Raw genomic sequence first — 22,685 nt, 5'->3', positions numbered from 1 at the left:
GAACTAAAGAATTTATTCATATTGGTTTTATGAATTTGTATAACTTTGCACTTAAGCACGGTATAAATACATGAAAACATACATATACAAAATTCTCAAGTATTTAAGATAGAGAATAAGAAGGTACAATAAAAAGAACAATTTAGATATCATTGTTTTGATTCAGATTTTTTATATTCAGACAAGAAAGCCATAAAAATATTGTTATAAAAAGATGCCCTTTCCTACAATTTAATTTAGGTATGTTCAGAAATTATTAATTTAGGTGATTAATTTGGTTTATATTATGCATGAAATTATTTTTTGTGTAATTACTTTTCATGTTACGTGTTGCCATGTTTTACTTTATGTCAGATCCTTATTAATTTCTTGAGTGTTTAAAAAAAAAAAAAATTATATATATTATGGCTCCTAAGTAAGTGTTTAAAATATTTGGAAAGACCAATTTGGATTGCTTCATCATGTAGATTTATAGGAGCAGTATAAAAATGATAAAAACCAAGTTAGGTTAAACAACTGAAGGAAAATCCCCAGCTTTCCTAGGAGTTCAATACATTTCTGTGTCAAATGGGATTCAGATGAACAATTCCAAGTCTTGAACACTCAAACTAAAAATTAATAGCCCACTACAAATATCCCAGTGTGATAAGCCACAAATTGCCAGGGAGATAGGAAGCATGATTCAATACCTTTTTTCCATGTCTAATTTGTAAGACTGAAGTTATTATCAATATACACTGAGCAAGTGGGGTTAGGGGATGCTTGAACCATATGTGATCTATCACCTCACTCCCCTACAGACTTCTGAAGTGCTTTGCTGAACCAGGACTTGAGGCTTGCAGCCTTGTTAACCTGCAGGGTGAGAGCCTTGGGAGGATAAGGATCACTTCTGAACTCAGGCAACAACTGATTTTTTAATGAAGTAACTGCTAGACAGAGGGATTTGAAATCTGGGTTTGTTTCATTAATATTGTAGCTGATCCTGTGCTACCATTCTATACTCCAAATTTCTCTGAATTAAATACTCTAATTCAGGGGTTTTTATTGTTAATAGATTCAAAAATAATATATATTTTTTATTTTTGCATTATTTTATTTTTTTTTTATTTTAATTATTATTATTAGAAGTCTTTGAATAAAAATGTTATGTTTGATAGATAGCCTAAATCTTGATATTTTCAATCTGCAGCCAAGAAACAGGTCAAAATATAGGTACAATTAAACTGGCAACCTGGCTTCATAAGAGACATTACTGATGGCACCTCTCTGAGTCATATAACACCTATGATCATTGTTTATGGGTGATTAGCCACTTCTGGGAACACAATGACAATAAAACTATTTTGCAGTTTTATGGCTCACCATATTTTCAGAGCAGCATGATGATGTTAATACAGATGCCCAACAATTCTCTTTGCAGTAGATCTGTATGCTCTTGTATAGACACAAAGATCAGACAAGCTGCTTAAGTCAGAAACAATGGTGGAGGCAAAAGCAGGATTAGGAGCCAAGACTGAAGCCTAGTAAGCATGGACTTACTTGGCCAACTAGAAGTCTCTGCTTTCATATTTGCTTACGAAACCTACACTACTGTTCCTAAACCCAGAGAAGGGTTTTAAGCACAAAACCAATGTCAAAGCTATTTTTATATGCCTATGTCTTCTGCCTAATATAGTCAGACACACAAAAGTCCCATTCTACATCTAATTTCAGTAGTGGGGTATAATTCCATAGAATCACTTTATGTAGTATTCAGACTGTTCAACATCTTAAACTCTCTCATGGAACATTTCCAATAAAATGCAGCAATATTATATATAAAAATGTGCTTTCATTTATTTTATGCAAAACACAGAACCAGCTTGTCTTTGCAGAAGTGTAATTTATGATGTGAGTTACAAACACAACAGCAAATTTAGTTCTATTAAATTAAATATCTGGAAGATCTGGGTCACCAAAGGTGATAATTAATTCAAGTCACTAATATGTCAACAGTCATTAAGGCAGAAAGCAGGTTTACTCTGTTTTAAATTACCTCAAGTTTTGGAGAGATGCACTATTCAGATTTTTTTTTTAAAGCTATTGATTAGTCTTTTTATTCATAGTTTACACATTACCATTTTTGAGCTGATACCAAATAAGACATAGAAAGGGATGGCAACACTCTGCACAGCTGGCAGTTGAATTACCTGGATTTCATACAGGCTTTTATTTAGCATAAGGAAACATTTTAGGGAGGGCAGAACTGAGCTTCAAAGAGTCCTTAGGAAAACCAGTAAAATTATTTTCAATGGGGTCTTCAAAAACTGTGCTTTGCAAATTCTTATGTAGATGGCTGTCCTGCTTCGTCAACACTGATTCAGATCAATCCTTTTCTTGTCTCTGCAGATTGTTTGTTTTTAGAGGACTTTTTTTTTCAATAGCACTAAAATAAATTGCCAGTATGACATTTATATCTCTCCTACTGCTTTAATCTTCCTGTTACTCTTTTGAAATAGAACAAGGAAGGGGGAAGGTGCCCTCAAATTAATGTGTTTTTCAACGATCCTTTTTATAATGTTTATTTGGCCATAAACTTTCTATTAATATATTTTTTACCTTTTGGCCTAATTTTTGCAGTGAATTTACTGCTCATGAAAATTCCTGAGCTAATCACTTAGAGGCTGAATTACACTAATTCACTCACAGGCTCCAGCAAGCTGTAGTGTAGAACAAAATATTCAAGTCATTAGCAATCCCCTGTCCCCTTTTCCATCCTATTTAATTAAGTGATTCCTCTCAAAAGATAGTACAGATTGAGGTTATCCAGTGTTTTTGCAGCAGTTGTGATTGTGGAAAGCATTCACAGTGGGAGCCCTCTGAAAAGGAAAACTCCAATGGGATGAGGCTGTGAAGGGAGCCAGGGAAGAGGGTGATACATGTTACAGTCCTGCTACCAAAATTTACTTACACATGGGCCCGGACTGTTCTGTACCTCCTAGTGTCTATCGATTTCCTCCATGGAAGTGAAGGGATAAGGGAGAGAGAAGAAAGGGAAAAAGAAAGGTAAATTAACTGATTGAGCAGGAGATTTCTAGGAAGCTCAGGAAGGGCTCACACTGATAGGTGACACAACATCAAGATCTACTGTGATATATTAAACAACTCTCCCACACAGGCTTTCCTCTCAGCATTGTTGTAACTGGGAAAGGTAGCCAATAATTTAAAGCAGACAGCCCCCTCTACCTTGGGAGATTGTATTTGTCTGGCACTCTACCAGCCCCTGAAAATGCAATGAGATTTTCAGGAGGGATGGGGACCAGGCTGGCACACAGGTGGGTATGAGTCTTGCCCCATTACACCTGCTATACCCCAACCAGTTTTTACCTCTATGGTCCAAAACAGAGGCAAATCCTTTGAGATGTTTTTTTGCAGCTATACTGTTAGGATATCCTTTCCTTTGCTGGAGGGAAAATGGAGGACAAAGTACTTTTGTCAGTGGCTCCATGTACTTTAACTGGTAGAAGAAATAAAAGAACTTACAAAATTAAATATATTTCCTGATAGGACAACATGTATTCTAGTAATCTAGCCCTTTATTCAAAGTTGTATGTTAAGATTACAGGGTGAATCCTCTTTGCCAGATGTAGAAAAACACTGAGGAGTTTCACTGCAAAAGTTGTTCAATTGTTAACAAAGAACAGTTAATGAATAATAAATCAAGGCCCATAGTTACTCAGATGGACAAAGTATGGTTTGAGTATGAGAATATCCTACACTGAAGCTGTTTTTTAATGAGAAAAGACTCTCAAAAGTTCAATGTAGAATACTACATTAAAATGTACTTCCATGCAGCAAAATATTAATAAGTTATACATTGTACTTTACAGTTTCATTACAGTTATTATAGGTACACAATTTAAACTTATATTTTAGTTTTTCATATACTTAGCCCCATTCAAATTATAGATGTCAAAATATGATGAAGAGAGGAATTTTTTTCCCAAACATTTTCATGCTGAGCACAGCAGTTAAAGTAATTGCTTCTCTCTCTGAGAAGAAACCTGTGGGTTCTTAAATTCTAAAGTAATAGACACCTTCTTCAGACTGAAATAATATGGCTTTCCTCAGGAGGGAAAATTGCTGTGCCATGGAGAAGGTTAATCTCCTCTGAAAGCTGTTCCAGTTTGGAATTCTGACAGTTTTCATGGATAAAATTCTCCTTGAGAATCAATATAGGACAGGGAGGAGAGGACAGTGTGTAGAATAATGCCCTTCACCTTTCAGCAAAGGCCCTTGCGGAAAATTCTGCTGTGGTTTGCACATTCAAACCACAAAATCTCTGAGTATGTGAACATTAAACTCATTTATACAGCTGTTGATGCAGAATGTGTGGGATACAGGTAAGGGTCTGGGTACCCATCCCAAATAAGGTTTTTGTCTTGCTAAGGTGTCCCTGTGATGGCAAGATATAGCTCATGACTGGGGCTCCAGTGCCATCTTTGAAACAACTGTATTACATTCAAGTCTGGAGGGATGGAGTGTGGCACGAGTTCAGAGGTAATTGCACAGCACAGGTGGGCAACTAAACATGTGCACTGTTCTCCAGAGCTAGGAGTAGAACACAGAGTTAACCTCAATTAGACTTAAAAGAGGCTAGAGACAGAAAAGTGATCTTGCTTGGAACCTTCAGCAGCAGGTCTTCCTCAGGAGATTCGTATACATTTGTTTTTTTTATAACCAGAACCAAACAAGAAACAATGTCTTATCAGGAAATGTTACTGAAAAGAACAAAAAAAATTGACAGCCCCATTTTGATTGTTGATTAGGAATATGCAGATGTAACTTGCCTGACACTGAGCTAAAACATATCTGTTTTAAGAAGGAGCATTGTCATGAGGATTTAAAATACTTTGTATGTCTTAGATATATCTGGATATACTCTTAGACTCTTTAAAAAAAAAAATGGGCCACTGCTTAAGATGAAATTCTACATCAGGTGGATCAAAATAGGGATAATAATAAGAGAAAATATAGCCATCAGACCTAATAGCCATAATACTTTTGTACTGCTCTTTTTTTCCCAGGCCTGTTTGAATATTTTATTTAAACCACCAGAGGAAGTGAATACCATTATCGCTGGATAGAAGAGAATCCAAGACACCTGGGAGATGGAAAGTACCCTGTTTGCTTCTGCTGAATAACCAGCTCAGTGTCTGATAGTCCCCCTTTGGGTGGATCTTTGCTTTTCTCCACAACCTCTGTGGTTCCAGTACATACAAATCATACATCATCATCTCTTAAATACATTGGAGGAATGCAGACTTCTTTGAAAAAAATCCACAAGAGACCTTCTTGTACAATTTTAACAATTGTAATGGGTGGCAACAAGGTAGTATACATTGGAGAAGTTAAATGGAAAACAGAATTAATAGTAATTTCAGTGTTATAAGCATTTTTCTAGCCACCTTAAAAAAGTAAATGATACTGGCTTGCCTGTACCTTCAGGAAAGTAGAGAAGAGGGAAAGGGAATTTAAGGATTTAAGGATTTAAGTGTATATATATATATATTTTTGTGGTTTGTGAAATCTTATCATTGATTACCTGTTTGCATCATTATGCAGACACTGTTTTGTTGCCTGCTTTGAGACATTTTTGTACTTTCCTAACGAATTGAGAACATTGTAACATTTTTAGTTACTTTAGAGGAGGTCACAAATTAAGTGCTACTTAATATGGGAGTGTAGTTTATGCATTTATTGTGGTTTAAAAAATGGAGAGCAATTTGTGGCACATGTTTGCATCACTATAAAAGAATTGAGCAAAGCAAGATTAATGCAAATTAGGCATTATTGTGCTCAGAGGCATCTACTTCTAACAATGTTCAGTGTAATGAAGGGTGAATGTTGTGCATGATTAAACTAGTCATATACAAACAATAGCTCAAATAAACAAAGCATAAATTTAGAATGTGATTTTCTTATCCCACACCCTCCAATTCCCCCCAGTAAAAGCAGAAAGAACATGAGCAAATGAAGAGAACAGCAGGTAGAGACAGAATTATGTACTTCACTACTGAAAGCAGAGTTGTTTGAGGGGAGAATGAACCCAAAAGGTTATTTATGGCCCGGTGATAGACCTAGTAATCAAAAATGGGCTTCTATGAAGTTCAGGTACAACTTGGAGCTGGTGTATCAATTCAGCCTAACAGCCATTAAGCAGAGAGCTACACACAGGTCTGAGGAATGCTTCTCAGGGCTTCTTGTTTTTGTTTTTGTTTGCATGTGTGAGCCAAAGCTGGTTTCTCTATGATTCCTTTACAGTAAACAGCAAAAAATATCACTTCCAGTAGTAAGTTCACATTAATAACCTTAGACACTCCACTTCTTTATCTCTGCCAACTACAGAAGGAACATTTGAGGACTACCTCAGACTGCAACATCTTCCAATTTGAAGGAGGTGAGATTAATCCCTTCAATCTCTCATATCAAGTGCAATTTGCTACTTAAATGACTAAAAAGGTATTGTCTGGTCTTGTAATGACCCCAGTACATGCTGATTCTTCTGCCAGTAAGGATTGGTTCAGAATGGACGCATGAAGAGTAGGGCCAAGGAAGAATCCCAGTATCAATTTCAAATTTCTGAATTATTCAGTTGCAGGGATTTAAAACCCAGAGCTTCCAGCCTTTGGTTTATATATAAACTAGTGAGTATTAAAGCAATTTTTTCTGATGAGAGAACTTTGTGGTGTTACATATATAAAAACTAAAACTTTATATGAATTCCTGTGGTATCAGTACCATTCAAACATTGCACTTCAGTGGTCTTGTGAAAAAAGTTCAGTTACTAAAATAAGATTTATTTGTATTAGGTTTTAAAAATTTTGTGAACAGAGAGACTGAGGATTTCTTGATTTTTCTTCTATAACTTAAGTAATGATCATTTCAATTTAATTTGTTTCCAGAAATAGAATCTGTTTTTTAACTATGCCTAAAAAATTGTATGTAGAGCAACACCACCAATGTCAAAGAATTGTTTCTTCTGCAATTGCAGAAAAAAATGTTATTCTTATTTCCTGCAGCAACACAGACCTTTGTTATTCAATAAGCCTTTCCCTCATTCACTGAATATGAAAAGCTCTGATGCTTTCTTTTGCTCTGAGTGAGGGAGTGTGAGCCCTGCCATGAAGTCCTTGTCTGGTTTCACCAGATTTAAGCAGTCAGATAATTTTGGATGTTTTAAAGATAAAATGAGCCAAATCTGAGCTCCAACAGTATTCTCTTTATGGAGGAGCTGACCTCTATTTATTGCATGGGTTGTTTATATTAATGCCTTAGCTGGGTTTAGGAGTTAATCTGAGAAACAAATCTTTCAGTTGTTCTATTTTTTTTCAGTACTTGTGCTGTCATTGTAGAGAGGTACTGGAGTGCATGAGCTGGATGCCTTCCTGATGAAACTAAGTGAAAAGACACACGCCAGGAGCACATGCAGAATCCTACAGCCATTAATGGGCATTCAGACTAGAGCTAATCCTAAATACTCCCTTCTTCCACCACCCTCTCCCCGCCCTGAAATATGTACAGAATGCACATTGGGTCCTCAGTGTTTTTTCTCTATGGAGTTGCTCTACAGGTCTTCTCTATGAACTACACAGCCTGCTTAGGCAGACATAACTTCAATCATTTGATGCTTTCTTCTTTGCTTGTCTTTTAATGGTACTAATGAATTTTGAAAGATGGTTTTTCTTGGATAAAATTATTTAGCTCCATTTTTCTTATGCTACACACTTGGTTTTAAGTTCCTTCCTCTTAACACCCTATTTTTTAAATTCTCTTTTTCACTTAACCATAATTAAAGTCAAAGAAAATAATATGATTCTTTGTAAATATAATAGAAATACAGATTGGAAATTCTTCCAATAAAAATAATTCTGTGCCTTCTTTTCCATTTAATATGTGGCTAGTTTTGAATATTATCCCACTTTTAATTGCCTTTAGATAGTTACACATAAATAACTTATCTCCAAACCAAAACTTGAGCTTCTCAAAGCATGAACTACTTCGAGAATTGGAATTTGTATTCCACATTATTTTTCCATATGAACTGCAGCAAATAATCTATCTTGACCATTATTATTATCGTTGTTGTAATACTCAGAGATAGATAAAATCCCATGAGAAACTGTGTTTTTAGATTTGACACAAGTAAAGTTCTTCTTTTTCTTTGTACTAAGTAATTATTTACTTTATCATCACATCACAATATTTTATAAAAATAGAGCTGGTTTTCTTTTTCCATTCACCAATCAATTATTTGCCATCAGCATTCAAGGAACTGAATGTATTTTAACTTAAAGAAATAAGGAAAGCTTATTTTCTTATTTTCTAGTTTTAGAGACTAAATGCACTGCTCTAAAAAGCCTACAAAGAAGTTTTTCAAGCATTTCACTGACTTTCATGTCATATTTTCACAGACAGAAGTCTTAATTTTCAGTCAATCAAACATATAATAACCCAATGTGTATCCCAGTTCTAAAGGAGATATGTTTTAACTGACCTGCTGCTGTTCCCTGAGAAGCATGGAGCTTTAGTTATATATACTATTTTTCATTTAGATTATGTTCAAGGAGAAAAATCTGGAAATAGTTAGAAGGTTGTTTGTTAGGAGAAATTAAGAAAATTGTGTGGAAAGACCTGTAGTATAAGGAAGAGAATAGAGAAATGAAGAATGACAAATCCCCTCAATTTCAAACTTTGAATGATAAACTGGGTAACGAGGTTATAGTCTAGTATGTCTATGATGGATAGGTGGAGTGACAACTCCTGTGTCCTTTTTGAAACTGGGTTGTGTTGCCTAAATATTAACAACTTCTGCATTCTGGGACTGGCAGATACAGTCAGACTCAGTGTTTTTATTAGCACAGTGCTCCAGTTTAGTAAATATGCATATTTGTATTAATTAACTCTATGGGGGATTTAGGATTAACCATATCAGTGTTAGAAACTGTGGAGATCCTCAATAATAAGATTATCATTATATATTGAATGTAATGTTTTAATATATGTAAATATATATATATTTATAATATATATCATATATCATATATCATATATCATCTACATTATATGTGATATGTGATATGTGATATATGATATGTTATATATTATAGAAAATTCTATATCCTATATTATTATTATAAATTATATAATTTATATAATTTTTATAATTTAGTTATTTATTTTGAAAACAAAAATATTATTTTGTTTACAGATGACACACGAGCACATATTAATAACTGAGTTACTTCTATAATGGAAATATTTCTTTAACTAATATGGAAATATAATGGTCTTAGCAGTAACGGCAGGAAAGAGAACTGTAATAATTTGGATTAAAATAGAGAACCTAAATAGATTTCTTTTGTAAGCCTGATAATTTCTCCTCAGAATATGACATTCTAAAGACAAAGAAATAAACCAATTGACCTCTTAGTTTTAGCAAGACAATACAATGAGCATTTTCAGTATCAGAATCATCACAGACATCTCAAGGACAGAAAACACTGGGAGTTATTGATCTTTGAAAAATCTGATACAGCCAATGTTTTCCATGCCATAGTGTACCCAGGAGATGCAGAGTAAGCATGTGGAAATATAAACAATTATTTCAAATTTAATACTACAAAAGAAAGAAAAAATTCAGGCCAAATGCTCCCTTGACAGAAGAAGTTTGAGTTGTATTCATTCACTGTAACTGAGTTCAGTTCTTCTAGTTTCTACCAGTCTTTGTCCATATACACTGGAATTCCAACTATATGATTGTTTTCACTAAATGTGATAGTGGCCTATAAGGTCTCCAGACTTTATTTTAGGATAAGCTGAAGACAATTGTTCCTATGTTCTCCTTTCAGATAAAGCCAGAGGAGTTCCTTATATTGTTATTTCTCTGCACTTCATCCTGTTGTTTGCAGATATATATCTCACTACTACTAGTACTACTACTATTATTATTATTATTATTACTATGATGATGATGATGATTATTATTATTATTATTATTACTATTTACTAATGTTTAGTCAGTATTAGCTCAGACTACTGATGTTGGCAGAATTAAAATCATATTTTGGAGAATTTTCTTCCTTTGCTTACCATTTACCATTACCATTATGATTCACACTTTCAAGTTGCTTGAGGCTAAGAATGTTATATGAAGATCATGGGCATCTTTCCCTGCTTAGTTAGCCATATCAGAGAGACAAAAAAGTTCCTTTTTGTCACTAGTCAAAAGCAGTGTTAGAGATTCATGCATTTACCCCTTCCTGCTCAGTTGCTTACTCTTTCTCCTGGACCTTTCATTCCACTGTCTCCTGTGCTGTCAGAATTACAAAGAGCAGTCAGCTTCACCCTCTTACTGCAATGATGTCCTACCAAAGCCCTATCATGAATTTGATGCAGCAGATTATTCACTGTAAAATAAAGAGATCATAATGGGGTTGATGCATATACTAAATTGTTAAAAAAAAAATTTATATGGAAAAAACACCCCTAACTTCTCAGTTTTTCTTAAGCACAAAGGAATCTTAATTTTAGTGGGAATACTGGGCATTGAATAAATATTCCATGTTTCCCCTCCTATATTTTGTGCTTTATATTGTCTTTATTTTTTAAAAGGTAAAGAGAAAAATAGTTTTAAAAAAGGTAGCCTTATTTTATTCAGTATGATACATTATTTTTTAATATTTTTGTTTAGAGTATTTGTCTGTGATTTACACTTTTGAATGCTAGGATTTACTAAATTCCCAGGTTTCAAGAAGCTGTTGTAGAATCACAGACTTTGATCTGAGCTAAAGTGGTGGTTTTGCCTTTAGAAGGAAGTTGTAATTCCTTAAAAGATCATTAGTGTGACAGAATCCTATGAGGATATGTTCTCTTAATAGTAACAAAATCACTTCTACACTAGAACCATTATTGTCATTAAGTCTTATGCTAAACAAATGATTTGCTCCACTTCTGCATTTTCCTACCAAGTGGATGCTCTGCTAAGCCTCCTTCTACAAAAACAGCTCTCTTTAATGAAGAAAATTTAAATGCTTGATATGCTTGAAGTCAAATTAGCGTCCCTGAAATTATTAAACCTGATAATTACATTAAATCACTTTATCAAATCAGGAAGCAGATTATTTCTACACTAAGAGTGCTTTCTGGGCTTTTGTAGGAGCAGGAAAGTGGCACAGCATCCCTTATGTACCTGAAGGTAAACAGCAAGTACCCAAAGTAAAAGCATAACAAGCTTACACACAGAAGAAACAAAAAAAAGTTTACTTTTGGAACTGAATCCACGCTTAAGAGAAGAGAGAGAGAATGATATTAGAAACATATCAAGTTAGGGTCATTGTTTTTTGGAATTAATGGTTGGTAGAAATCACTCAACATGTGTAATTGAAATTTGATATAAACCCCTGTTAATAAGCAGATATTAAGTAGCATAAAGACAGAAATTGTTGGTTTTTTGCATGTTCTAAGCTTGATTAGACTCACTTTAATCCATGGTGTGCAGCACTTTCTTAAATCTCATGATAGAATTAGTATTATCAAAGAAAATCAAAGTACTGGATTTCTCATGCTTGAAACACTGTCCATTAAAGTAGCTAGTGTTAGTTTCTTTAATCTTTCTCTGATCACCTAAAGACATGGAATCTATTTTCTCTCATTGTTTTCTCTTCTAAAGAGATAGAAATTAAAATATAGGATATAAATTAAAATATAGGCTATAAATTAAAACAGTCCTTTCTGTTGCAGCTGGTGCTCTGTTTTTCTCTATGGAAGGAAACATTTCTGCATATGTAGCTCAACAGTCTGTTGAGCTGTGATTAATTTGTGAGTATGTGTCTGAAAGCATATCCATGGGTACAGAACTGAAAACAGAATAGAACAAACAGTTTTATGGTACTCTTTCATGTGAGAAGGTAGTGAACAGACTGGGACCCCATTTTGGGGCAGGGGAGGAGTGTAAGGAGGAAGCAGAGAGAATGTGTGATGAATGGAATCATAACTCACATTCCCCCTACCCTGAGCTGATGAGGTGGAGGAGGTAGAGAATTCAGGAGTGAAGCTGAGCCCAGGAAGGAATGGAGTGTTTAAGCTTTTTTTTTTTATTTCTTATTATCCTACTCTGATTTGAGTTATATAGTAGGTAATGTATTATTTACTAATATATTAAACTAGTTTCCCCAAGCTGAGTCTGTTTTAGCCATGATAGCTGCGAGTGATCTCTCCCTGTCCTTATCTCAACGCCTTTGTTGTATTTTTCCCCATTTTTCCAGAGGAGGGATGTGATAGTTTGGTTTTGTTGGACACCTGGCATCCAGACAGGGTCAGCCCACCATACAGGGATAGAGCCATCACTGTTTGGCACAAAAGAGGAAGTTGGACATGATGAAACTGTAATGGACCACTGGAACAAATTAGGCATAGAGTGCACACGTATTGCAGAGTGCACTGTGACAGGACACTGCAGCATGGGTTCAAGAAAGAACTGTACAGCCTCAGGAACTGTATGGGTGTAATCTCTTTCTTCAAAGGTCATATCTCAGGTTTTAAAAAGCTGAGAACTTTTACCAGGAAACAACCTCTTTCCCTCTCTCCTTCAGCATTGATACTACCACTGTCAGAAATAACCTACTGGCATAAGTAGATCTTTGTTATAACAAAAAAACCAAAAACACTCTGAAACAGAAAAAAAGAAATATATTAACAATTTAGGGAAGACATAAAGTTTATATCTAGCCTAATAAATTAAACTGTCCCTGGGACCATTTTCAGATGTTTTGTGCCAACCAGCATAACCTAGCCTTAAAAGAGAGTGGCCATATCCAAACTGTATACTCAGAAATATTCCTGGTTAATGTTAAATTGCAAACAACGTCCAGGAATTTTGTTGCAGTTGGCTCAGGCCAAAGGTATCACTTGTATTGTTCAAACAATTTAATGTCAGGGATAATTGCATACCATTATCCAGGAGTTGTTTAATATCCTCCTATAGGTATTAATAAATACCTATAATTAGATTAACTTCTTTTACTGCTCATACACCACTAAAAAGACAGCAGTGATAAACATAACAAGAATCCCATTATTCATTAATGTAAAAGAGATTATTTATATTTTGTGGCATAGTCCTCCTACACAGGAAAGAATTATTGATAGAAATAAAAGATAATTGCTGAATACTTTTTATATTTTCTAAATATTTCTTTCCCATGCTTTCTCATGTTTAGCATAAGCATGTTTAATTCTGTTAAGAATAGCAAAGCAACAGAAAGGAAAGCAAGATCTTTAACAGTAATCTTTGCATCCGTTTGCATTTTCTTCTGAAGTTAGAAATTACAGTGCATCAGAACTTTTACACAAAAGCTTAAGTGCTAAAGTTATACCAGTAAAGCACAATATATTTGATTCCACAGTAAATGTTATATTTGGGCTGTTCCAAATGCTGTGCTCCAAAACCAAATCTTGGGACAGAAACATTACCCCAGATAAACCTTAGACAAGGCAAATCCTAGTATGAGCATCATTGTCAGGGTACCTCAAATTTATCATACCCACTGAAATATGGAATAATAAAATAAAACCTAATCCAATTACATGATAATGAAATAAAGTTTCAGTTTAAAAAAATGCTTTGGCCTTCTCTTTGTATCCTTATCAATCTGCTAATCTAAGAATGGCTAGCTCTACACAGACCAAATAACTCTAATTGCACAATTACAGCATTAAGCCTATTCCATTTACCCAGCAAATTGATTGGCTAAACATACGTAAGTACTTTATTATAATATAGAGTTTCATAAGAAACTAAAACCAATGTTGATGTTCAGGACTGTTGAGAAGAAAATGCAGGGGCAGGGTTTTAGCTAATGTAGATTGGTAAGGATTCACTAACTTAAATTGGCTTCACTGATTTACACTGGCTGAAGCACACGGTGGTGCATACCAGTGTGTTTTGTGTCCTCCTTCTTCAGTAGAATCACCCTTCAGCTCATCGTGGTGTTTGTGGTGTTATGTCAAAGATGGACCACACTCCAGAGGCATATTGCTTGTGGGAAAGGCTGTCCATTTGCACAATCCCATTAAAATTACAACTGAGTCATTCCAGTAAGCAAACTCTTAAAGATTTATTTGCTTTGTCATGAAGCTTACTAGAATCAATTGAAAAGCAGACGTTAAACTTGAGTAATGTTTAAATGTTCAAAATAAAACATGAATGCAGGCTAAAAATCTTTGCAGTACAGGAATGGTACTTTATTAGTATGCATCTTCCAAGAATCCATATAATTTGCAGAACAGTATTAAGCAATGTGTTTTGCAACACAGATCATTGTTCTTTGTTTTGAGAGTAGGAGTAGGACCATATTATTTCATGGGTTTTTTTTGTGTTGGACTGTAAATCAAACTTCTGTTCACTAGCGATGATATACTTGGACCAAAAAAACCTAAACATATAAAGGCTAATGTTGCTCTAGTAGTGGAAACATAATTAATTTTGTTCATTGTAGCAGAGTGGAGCAAAATTCAGGAAGACTCTAATGTGAGGTCCTTCTTGTGACATCATTGCCATATTGGCTGATATTTTGGCAGTTATTGTTCCAGGATTTTGAAAGTCTTCATAGATAATCCTATAATAGGAAATCCAATTACCTAACACCAGTTGGATAGTTTCAGATGTCTTAGGATACTGTGGTTGGCCTCTAGCTGTCCCTCTTAAAGGACATCTATCTTCTGCAGGTTTATCTTAAAAGACAGTAAAGGTTTATGGATAAATAACTGAATCACATCTTAGATGTTTACATTCAGCTGAGCTGAATTACTCTGCTGATGTTCTCAGTTTTTTCAAATACTGACAGCTAGAATGATGTTCAGTTGCTAAAGCTTATGCATCTAGTACCATTTTAATAACTTGTGAATATCATGTATATATATATTTTGAGCAAATAATCAGGGCTGGCAGTTATATCACAATAAGTGAAGGAGATCCATAGCTTCTGGAACAAGAACTAGAAAGCAGGTGGGTTACATGAGGATGTTTCAAACATCATTAGATGCCTCTGCTTAAGCAACTAAATCCTACATGCACATCAATAGACATGCAAACCTAGGTATTTCACTCTCTGACTGAAACCCATCCTTCCTGTGTTGAATACTGGTCTTTTTAACAAAAGTGCAACAAGATAAAAACAGGGTAAAGCTGTTTATGGTTGATAAAGTAACCATTGCAACTACTTGTGCATTTGTTGAGAGACTTTGATTCAAGCAAAAGAATAGAATTTCAAAAGCCATTTAATGACCAAGCCCCTAAATCTATTACATTAGGATGTCATCTTAATAAAGGCTATGCAAAATACCTTAACTGAACTAAGACTTTTGTTTTCTTCTAATTTCTGCTTTCATGCATGAACTGTTTAGCTTGCTGAGTTTACAGAATAATCGTACAGGACTATACTGGGAAAGTTATGAACAGAGAAAATATTTACATACTCAGGATAATAATTTTAATATTTATGTAAAAGTAACTCTAACAAAAGTTTAATATACACTTGGTATATGAGTCTTATTTGTCTAGGCTTCTTTAATTTTTAAGGTAGATCTTGTTTTAGGCACTTGATGGCAATTAAGTTCACCTTAATGCAAATATTTGAGATGAGATTCAGTTATGAGATTAAGATTATGATTTTAATATTCAAAATATATTACTAAAAATATAGATTTCAAGAGTAGTCTTGGATAAAAAATTCAGGAAAAAGGTCATGATTTTGATGGCAGTAAGTTTCACTAATTCCTAGAACTATGTTTTCAGATTTGTCCTTTTTCCAGCCTTATCACAGACATAGAGAAACCACTTTCTGCTGACTTTTGCCACCTTATAGCATAACACCTCAAGTTTCATGATCATTGGGATATGGAGTTGCAAAAAGATGTTACAGTTTCTTTATTCTCTTCTATAATCTTCTTTGGATATGGATACTTGCATGTCATGAGCCACCATCTATAAAGGCACATGGTGGCAGACGTTGCACAGTCCAAATCCCATCTGGGTTTTCATAAGAGATTAAGTAAGAGGTTCAGCTGCACACCAGCTGGAGAACTGAGGGGCCTGGAGAACTGATGAGAACTGATTCTTCCCATTATTAACACTACAACTTGATAAGTTCCAAGGGCTTTGTGGAGAGCAATGCTCTCACAGGATTTGCAGGATAAGGCTGATGACTAGCAAAACGGGTCCACTGAATAATTTGAGATGGGAATAAACATTTTTATTTCTAATTCGTAGCCCACCACAGACTGAACTGATTTAAATTTAAGGATTTAACATATTACAAACACAACAACAAACTCTTATTTCAGGATCCAAATATGCTGAATTGCAATATAATTTTAAAGAAGCCCACAACATAATTTGAGGTATCATTCCATATATGATAATATTCTCAGATGTGTGTTATTTAAAAAAAACCAAAAAAACTTATTGTTGTTTTGAAATCCTATTCAAGTAAATATTTTTTATTAAAAGAAAACCTCATCTCATGAAGGAAAAATATTAGGCATCAATTTATTATCTCTGGTTAATTATTTTTCCTGACCTATTTTATAGTTTTAATCAATGATTATATTTAATTCACAAGCTTCAATATATTGAAGTTTATTAAGAATGCCTTTTCCTTAATTCAATGTTTACATTCATTTTTCTTATTTTAAATCAACGAGGGGTGAGAAGTGCTAATTCCTTGATATGAATTGAATTTCTGGATCCTTGATTGAGAGCTCTGAAATTTAGGCTTATTTTCAGTCCTACTTATCCCATATATGTTACAGGAAACAAACATACACTAGACTGAAATCACAGATTTTTAATCAAAAAGAGAAGTCTAGGATGTTTCAGGTTTCTTTTCAGAACTTATCCTTGTAGTCCTATAACTCACAAAACTCAGCAAGCCTTCTAGCCTCACAGACGTAAAAGCTCAGCCCATGGTTTTGTTCTATATGGGACAGGCTTTCATTTAAAGGTTGAAAGATTGAAATCTTTGGATAGCAATGTTTCTTCCTCTTTGGTTTGTCTATTTTCTCTTTGTTTCTAGAGGTATCTTTTGTCTTTTTTTCTTTCTTTCCCCTCCCTTATGATGTCCAGATACCTAATGTAGAATTGTAAGATCTGAAACTGTTAATTTGAAGTTCTCTTAAAAGAATGAAAAAAAGTTATTAAACCAATAGATCTCTTCCTTCAACTGTGTTTTATTTATTAAAGGATTTTTTTTTAAATTAAACAATGTATGGTCTTCTAAGCAGGCAGTATAATAGCTGTGTTTTAATGTATAACAGCAGGAAATATTCTGTAAGAATGATTTCACACTCAAATAAGCTTTCTTCAATAGAGTGAGAAAACTTTTTGAAATTTTCATTCAACAATCTCTGATGCTTCTCTTTGATCAATTAAGTCATCCATGGTTCTATTACCTGAAAGTTATATTACTGTTTTTTGTTATATAGGCAAAGAGTTCAATAGCGGACAACATAACTGCTTCACATTCTATGGAATAAAAAAGGCAGTATCTAAGGGCAATTTGTAGTTTGTTAAAGATTAATCACCCTCTGGAGGTCAGATGCTCCCTCTCCATTGTCTGCAAAACATATCCAGTAGAGAAACTTTAGTTTAAAGCTTGAGGTTATAAATGAAGCCCTGCCTACAATATTACAATGTTGAGTTCAATGCCTCTGAAGTTGCCTGTTTCTTTCTATATAAATACAGTGATATTAGGCTTAGAAGTTTTCCCAAAATATCTGGAAGCAATGGAAATTAATTCTTTATAGATATAGACATTATTGGAGCATAATTTTATCTTTGAAGTTTCAAATTACATAGGACAACCTTCTTTGTCTGAATATATTTTTATATAAGTGTAGTAAAAAATGTGGTAAAAAATACAAAAGAATTGTATTACTTAAAGTGCTTTCAAAGTAAGTCCCTCAGCTTTGCAAATGGGTAGCCTATTTGATTTGAAACAGCATAGGCCTGCTGACATCCAAAATGCACTGACTGCACAGTCAGTCATTTGGTTATTTTACTAAGCAAGGACATAATTGTTTAAAAACATTTTTGTTTATAAATATTTTTTTGTCTCTTCCATATCATTTGTGCTATATTGTTTGATGTTTGTTATCCCCTTTCTGACTTCCATTGCAAAATCTCTCAGGGTGTCCAGGAGTACTAATGGATGTCTTTATATATAAGCTCATTTAATGAAAAGCAACAGAATTAAAGCACACTTTCTGCAACTTTCTGAAGAGCTGGAAAAGTTTCATGCAATATATTTTTCAGTAGGCAATGCTGAAAAAGCTCTTTTATGTTTTATCATGGATTTTATAAGGATTTCCTTCCTTACCTAGTCCAGCTCAGCACAGAGGCATACATTTACCTATAAACACTAAAGTCCTTTTAAATCTATTTGAAACACTGAGATATTTTCTTTCTACAGATGGTTTCTATCTATGTTCATATTTACATCTGGGTCTCACAGGGGCTGTGTGAAGAAAATTTCTGGGCTAGGAAAGATAAGAGAATATTTTATTTTGACAAAACCACTAAAATCTTCCTGCTGCTTCCCTTTCCAGAAATAAATCCTGGCAGACTAGGATCAATTTATTCCCAAATTAGTTCATGGAATTATATAAAGGTAACTTATAATTTCTATTCTAGATGGTCTTCACCATTCTACTAATAATCTATCTGATATAAACCCCAGAAATTTAGGTTTATTTTTATACTTATACTCATTTTCCATGATGGCTGGGACTTCTGTGAAGCTTCTTACTTTCTAAGTTTGATAAAGAAAAATAAAATATGCAATAAATTATTTTGCTCTGTTTGATATTATATATTTAGTAGTATATGAGAGGAAGAAAATTCATAAATAAATAAATAACTTTAATTATATATTATAATATTATATATAATTATAGAATAATATATTGCATATATAAATAAAATAAATAACTTGTAATAAAAATGGTATTCTTCTCTTGTTTGAATTTCACATTTCTATTTTGGCAAGTCGGCACTATTGTACTTTTAGTTCCATAGCATAAATTTCAGGACACCACAAAAATGTTGTTGTCTCAGGCATTAGGACTTACCATACCAATTTAAAATTCTTAAAGATATTTATTTATGCTGAGACTTTTGTGTAAGATCTACATGAGCCCATTGTATCTTCCTGAAACAGAAATCTGTTGAAGAAATCTATGGAATAACCTTGTTCACTCTTATGCCAATGTTATGTCATAAATAGTATGGGTTTAATATTGCTAATGCCAGGTTTGTTATGAATGGAGTACACTTAGAGAACAGTTTACTTACTCTTGATGTAGACTTCTACAGCTAGGGGAGATTATTCTTATTGAAGTTTTGAGAAAGTTTAAACTCTTCTCCATGGCAGAGCAGCAGAAGAGAAACCTTCTATATGAACTAGTAGAGAGACAATTCGGAAGCATCAGTCATAGAAAAATTAGTTTCAAGAAAGCGTGAAGAAAGTTAAAACACAAATCCCTGTGAAAAATCTCTCTTTCATAGGATAAAAAACATTACCTTTTATTTTTATCTCTTTTTTTTTTTTTTTTTTTTCCTCTAAAGACTTTAAAATAAGAGACTTGTAACTTCAACCAAAGGAAAAGCAAAGGAGTGAAATGACTTTGACTTATCAAGCTGACAGGGGTGGACCAAGACAGGTTACTGAAGCTGTAATCAGTGCCGTTTACCCATGGCTCAGCCTTAGGCACTCCTGAGAATAAAGAAAAAGATATGAAAAAATCATATTAACTCATCAGAAGTTACACAGATTTGCATCAGGAGGGAGGACACATCTGAAAGTTACCTGCAAGTTTTAAGGGCAGCACAAAAGATACCCTTCCTAATAGCTTTATTAAATTTGATTTGCAACAGAAAATATAATTCATTTTGTAAGAAGCTGGATTTGGGTTCAGGACTCTGAGCACAAAAAAAAATTTGTTCCTCCACTTAGTTTAAGACAGGTTGAAGAATAACAGCATTGGTTAGTGATGAAATTTTATTTCAAAGTTGTGGGGAAACATAGCTGCATATTTCTGTAAGTGCAAATAGATTTGGAAATACAAAGATGTTAAAAAAACCCAAAAAACAAAAAGAAACCCAACCCAAACTGTTCTTTGAGGAACACTGGATAAGGAAAACAGCATTTTTAGCACAATCATGCACTGGAACAGTTTGCCTGGAGAAGACAAAGTCCTTGGAGATAGTCAAAATGAATTGGACAAGATCTTGGGCAACCAGCACTAGTTTTATTTGTCTTCAGCATGGGATCTTGCAGTTAGGTTAGTTCCAGAGGTCCTTTCCTACTTCATACTTCAGTCATTCTGAGCTTCTGCCATATTTTTTTTAGTGATTTTTTTTTTCCAGTCGATTTTCTGGGAAGCATAAGCATACCCAAATTCTGTTTATGGGAGAAGATTGCTTAGTTTAGCCAGGTATTTGAAGGAAATGACAAGAAATAAAAAGAGCTAGGCAGAAATATTATTCACATCACCTAAGAAAATGATAACCTATGTCATAGTCTCTAGCCCTGTCAAGACTGGAAGAAAAGAGACTAAAGGGAGGTGTCATGATTACAGGACAAGATGTCTCAAATCTTTTTTAATTAAGTAATTGATCCCCAACAGCTAAGTCATATTAATGTAATGGCCTAGTGAAAGCAAATATCTTTCACAAGCAGTTCAAAGCCTCAGTACTGAGCCATATCTTGACTCTTTTGCAAGCTGAACATGAAAATATAAAAGTGGTGGTGATGTAGATGCACCCACTGTAGATAGCAAACAATTTTTAAGCAATATTGCAGATGTTTGGTGCATTATTATATATTGGTATCATTAGTGAAAAATTAAGCTACTTAAGAGGAAATTCTGAGAAGATATACAGAATTTAAGATTACCTTCTGCAGTCTATTAAGTATTTTTCTTCTTTGAGCTCACATCTAAAATGCGTAGGTAACTAATTATTCTTTCATTGCTTTAGATACGCAGACTATAGCCACTGAAACACAGGGAAGAGCTTCAGGGGGAAGGATAAACAAATAAACAAACTGGAAAATCCAATTTGGAATATGTTATAAACACAATTTTAGTATATTTCTCAGGAGCAAGTATCACACCTGGGTCATGCATGTCCAGAACTCCAGGCAAATCAGATGTGAGTACTTCACACAGAAGTCTTCCATATTTTAGTTAGATATAGGCTATTGGAAATACTGTCTCCTGGGGTGTGTGAGGGTATGGGTATATTACAGACTCACAGCATAGCTGAGGTGGGAGAGAACATCTCAAAATCAAGCAGCCCAGTCCCATTATTCTTGTTAATTAGAAGCCTTGGACAATGTTCCATTGAGTTTTGAAAATCTCCAAGGATGGAGACTCCACAACCTCTCTGGGAAAACAAAGTGTTTTACTACCCTCAAAGTAAAATGTCATTTCTTGTGTTTGGGTAGAATTTCCTGGATTTTAATCTTTGCCCTCTTCCCCTTGTTCTGGCATTGGGCATTGCTGAGAAGAACCTGGATCCTTTGTTCCCTCCCATCAAGTATTAATACAGTTTAAAATCACCCTAAACCTTCTCTTTTACAGGATGATCTGTTCTAGCTCTCTCAGTCCCTCCTCATTTGAAAGGTTCTTCAAGCCAGAAGACTCCAGACAGGTCATAATGTGACTGCTGAAAACACTTTCTGAATCTAGTCCAGGTTGGGTAGAAAACTAGATTAGGAGTTGTTTTGAATTTAGACATCAAAACTTTTACCTAACTCAGAACTTGATAGATTTGTAGTGCAACAGGGTAACTTCAGGATTCATCAACACACCAAAATTTTAATGCCTTAAATTTTGTATTTGACTTACTAAAACAGGACATCCTTTACTTCTTTCTCTAATAATAGCCCAGAAATAATTTGTGTTGTTTGAAAAATGAGTTCACTATCTTTAATCTACCTGCCAAATATACACAGACATTTGGTATCTTACTGCAGAACAAATCCCTCTAAACGACAGTATTACACACCTCTAAATATAATTAATATTTTTTCAAGTCATCAGCAATTATTTTACAGAAAAAAACAACAAAAAAACTTGAATGAAAAATGACATCAGTAGATATAAGAAAATAAATATTAATGCCAGTCCATTTCTGATCAGCGTGAAACTTTCTGATAATACCAGGCAAAAGGTAGCATTCATTTTACAAATGCAGATAATGAAGATGTGAGTGGCAGAGCGTGTGTCAAAAGTATGTAAATGAATTGATGTTTAATCTACCTATGCCTAAGAAAAGCAATCACCTCCTGCAGAAGGATTGCTTTTATTTTGGTAATGTTAGCTGATGAAATCCCAGCACTCTAACAAGGGTTTATAATTTGATAAAAATTACTGGTGACTGGATCTGCATTTTCTTCAAACTGCTGCCCTGCTTCTTGCTAAGTGCACTGCTGACATGTTTGATATTGAACTTGAACTTAAAAATTACTATCCCAGTAGATGTTTATTAGATTTAGCGGCTGAAGTAAACCTAGACATGGTGCCCGCAGTACAATCTAAAAACAGATCTTATTTATGTGTGCCGGGAAATGTTGCACATTTCT

The sequence above is a fragment of the Cyanistes caeruleus genome, chromosome 2 (assembly GCF_971803275.1).
Source record: "Cyanistes caeruleus chromosome 2, bCyaCae1.hap1.1, whole genome shotgun sequence".
In the NCBI taxonomy this organism is placed as follows: Eukaryota; Metazoa; Chordata; class Aves; order Passeriformes; family Paridae; genus Cyanistes; species Cyanistes caeruleus.
This window is presented reverse-complemented; position numbering follows the sequence as displayed.